Source organism: Poecilia mexicana, unplaced genomic scaffold, assembly GCF_051168715.1.
Source record: "Poecilia mexicana isolate PSO_F unplaced genomic scaffold, ASM5116871v1 scaffold_17, whole genome shotgun sequence".
In the NCBI taxonomy this organism is placed as follows: domain Eukaryota; kingdom Metazoa; phylum Chordata; class Actinopteri; order Cyprinodontiformes; family Poeciliidae; genus Poecilia; species Poecilia mexicana.
In genome coordinates, this window is record NW_028263386.1 from 29,618,967 (window position 1) to 29,622,957 (window position 3,991).

At 42.7% G+C, this 3,991-nt stretch overlaps 1 pseudogene; it reads left to right on the top strand.

The window, feature by feature from the left end:
* Positions 1-291: 291 nt before the first annotated feature.
* On the top strand, positions 292-2,165 carry LOC148154866 (uncharacterized; annotated as a pseudogene).
* The last annotated feature ends 1,826 nt before the right edge of the window (positions 2,166-3,991 follow it).

Here is a 3,991-nt window from a genome sequence, read left to right on the forward strand (position 1 = left end):
CGCACAATGTTGGAGGCATCCCGTGGCTCAAACACCTTGATGTCGTCCAAAAAAGATGATATGAACTTGTTGGTTCCCCTGTCCATTGTCATGGCTGATATTTTGTGAAAATCCGGCAGAAATGCTACACTAATCGACTCAGAAATACTTTGTAGAGAGTCAGTTGAAGTGAAAGATGCCATGTTTACATAGAAACTAAGCTCCGAGGCTTTGTTTGTGAGCCATGCAGCCACGTGGGATTTTAGGGGCGTTTCTGGGCGGAGCTTGGTAAGGTCCATTGTCAGGCTATACTCAGAGCTAACCAATGTGCAGGTGGGTGAAGGGGAAGCTTTAGCAGACTATCTAGCGTGTGTTGAAAAGATAGTGGCCGCTTTAAACAGAGCTAAAGAGACCCTTAGTGATGCACTTCTGACGGCGATGGTGTTAAAAGGTCTCACGGATGAATACAACCCATTTTCTGTGCATGTCACTCAGACAAAAGAAACGCTAACTTTCAACGAGTTCAAGGCGAGGCTGAGGAGCTTTGAATGCACACTGTGCTACCGTAGCAGGCCCCGAACAGACAAAGTAATGACTGCAAATTACAGATTGTCGAAACCTAAGTTTAAAGAGAAGAAATATTTCAACGGAGAATGCTTTATTTGTGAGAAAATGGGGCATAAAGCAAAAGACTGCAGAAACAAGGAGAAGAAAACTCAGCGCAGGGGGACCAACGCACAAAACAATAACAAGGTGGCTGCCATTACAGACACTGTACAAGGAACTGTATGTGTTAAGGACAGGCATGAAACCACCGTTGAAGAGACGCTTGTGCTTCGGTTGAGTGAATGGCAACCCCACAGCACACAGCAGCAAGGTCTACTTGTGGACAGCGGTGCCTCTGCCCACATCATGACTGACGAAAGTGCTTTCATCAGATTTGATGAGACTTTCCAGCCCAAGAACCACATCATGCAGCTGGCAGATGGAACACGAATCACCGGCAGTGTCCTGAGGAAAGGAGATGCGCAGATCAAGATGACTGACTGTGAGGGAAAAGTTGAGTGTAAAACTCATGAATGCACTCCTGATTCCAGGATACCCACAAAACGTCCTATCGGTGGATGCAGCAACGTCAAAAGGAGCAAGATTCAACTTTGAGAAGAATAACAACAAAATGATCTTTCCTGATGGCACAACATGTAAAATGAAGGTAAAAGACAGATTGTACTACTTGGACATTGTCACAGAGAAAAATGTAAATGGTGAGGACTCCTGTAATGTATCTTTGGATCTAAAAACAAGGCATGAAATAATGGGTCATTGCAACTATGATGATATTGTAAAACTTGAAACAGTTGTAAATGGTATGAAAATCAAAGACAAAACTTCCAGACCCAACCAATGTGAAATTTGTCTAGAGGGTAAATTTTCACAAAGCAGAAATAGACAAAGTGATGTGAGGGCCAAAGAGCCATTAGAGCTAGTACATACAGACCTGGGTGGACCTATTTCACCAGAGTCATTCGAAGTCATCACTTTCACTGATGACTTTTCTGGTGCCACCTATGTGTACTTTCTTAGGAACAAAAACAAGGCAGTTGAGGCAACTAAGCAGTTCTTGGCAGACACAGCGCCTTACGGTAAAGTTAAACGCCTGAGATCTGACAACGGGACAGAATTTGTCAGAGGAGTACCAGTCATTGTTGAGGGACAATGCTATTAAGCATGAGAGGTCAGCGCCCTACTCTCCCCATCAAAATGGGACTGCAGAGAGAAATTGGCGCACATTATTTGAAATGGTCCGATGCATGCTGATTGAGTCAGGTTTTCCCAAAGAGCTATGGCCCTATGCAGCCAGGACAGCTACAGTCATAAGGAACAGGTGTTACTGTAAGAGAACAGTGGAAACACCTTATTTCATTTCACTGGAAAGAGGCCAGATCTGTCAAAAATGAAAAAGTTTGGTTCCAAATGTATGGTGTATGAACAAAACAAAAAGAAGCTTGATCCTAAAAGGCAAAACGGGAATTTTTGTTGGTTTTGATCGTCATTCACCTGCTTATTTGGTTTATTTTTCAGAGACAAACAAGGTCCACTTCATTGAAAAGAATGTGACTGAGAGGCATACACAGACTGACTGGGACCAACCTGAGGACCACTACATAGTGGGTAATTACACCTAGTCATAGTAGTCGACCATTTACTGAAGAAACAGGATAGGCGGTCGCAGACTTTGAGAAAAACACAGAAATGGACACAGATCCAACTACTGGTGCACAGACTCCACGTACTACAGGTAGAGTCAGAAAGAAACCTAAACTTGGAGGACTATGAGTGCACAATGCAGAGCAGTAACATAACCATTGACTACTGTTACAGAGCTACAGTTGGGCTGCCTCAGACCTATAAAGAGGCTTTGGCATCGCCAAAATCTAATATGTGGAAAAAGGCAATGAAAGATGAAATTATTTAATTTAAAGAGAACAACACCTTCTCACTTGTACCATTACTAGAGGGTAGGCAGACAGTGGGGGGAAGGTGGGTATGAGACGTATAAAGCTATGTAGCAAAGGGATACAGTCAGGTAGAAGGACTTGACTATTCAGACATTCTCCCCAACTGCAAACTTGACTTCACTACGTGTGTTGATGCAACTAGCTGTACAACATGACCTTATACTGAACCAGATGGACGTTAAAGCCGCATACTTGCATGCACCCAGTGACCATGAAATATACATGGATCAACCCGAAGGTTTTCAGGTTAAATCAGTGGTTCTTAACCTTTTTTGAGGTACCGAACCCCCGAGTTTCATATGCGCATTCATCCCAGAGAAAAACGTATGACAGCTTTAAAGCATGTGTACAGATACTTAGAAGGGACTAAGAACTATGAGTTGTGTTATAACAAGTGTGACACTAAACTAGAGCTGATAGGATACTCTGATGCCAACTGGGCCAATGATGTTCGACAGGAAGAGCACTACAGGCTATTGCTTTAGTTTAAGTCCAAGTGGAGCTGTTGTTTCATGGAAAACAAAAAAACAGCAGACAGTTTCATTGTCAACATGTGAGGCGGAGTATGTAGCATTAGCAGCTACCATCCAAGAAGCGCTCTATCTATCTCAGCTACGACAGGACATGGACCACAGTTTTGAGCAAACTGCAAAGGTGTTTGAAGATAACCAAGGGACAATACGCCTGGCAAAGAACCCTATGAATTGCCAGAGGAGCAAGCATGTGGACATTAAATACCACTTAATAAGGTCCAATGTTTTGCAGGGTAAAATTGTTTTGGTCTACAGTCTGACAGAAGATATGGTCGCAGATATGTTCACAAAATCTGCCATAAGAGCCAAGATTGAAAAATTTTGTTCTTATATGTTTGGAAAATAGTGTTATGGCTAGAATGTGTGGCATCATCGAGTGGGGGTGTTGAACACAATGCTTGCCACTATTGTATTTGTGTTGGCACTACTTTGTGAAGCGGAAGGTTATGCGCTTATAAAGATAATAAAGGCGGAGCCTCTTTGCTTCTTTTTCGTTCTCTGTGTTCGGCCACAGAGCAAGGCAGCGTGGCTCCTGTCTCCTATATATTTCCATAAGTAAGTTAATAGTTCTGCAAAGATGTATTCACGAGGTACAGATGATGATGAAGAGTCCAGAGACTCCCGTGGAAATAATAGGAGATCCGCTGTAGAAGTACCAACAAAATGAGATGCAGGTGATCGGTTTGTGTGATCGGCAACAAGAGACCATGATCGGCGATCACCGATCATACACAATTATGATCGGTGGCCGATCGATTGGCACACCTCTAATATTATATATAAATATATATATATATATAAATATATATATAAACTAAACTAGAGCTGATTAGTTCTAGGCAAAACCAAGATACTGCGGAGAACCCTCAAGCTCCCAGGACCCTAGCTCAGAGGGAGAGAGAGAGAGAGAGACCACCCGGGGAGGGTGAGAAGGGATTTTTTTTTTTTACTTTTTATATA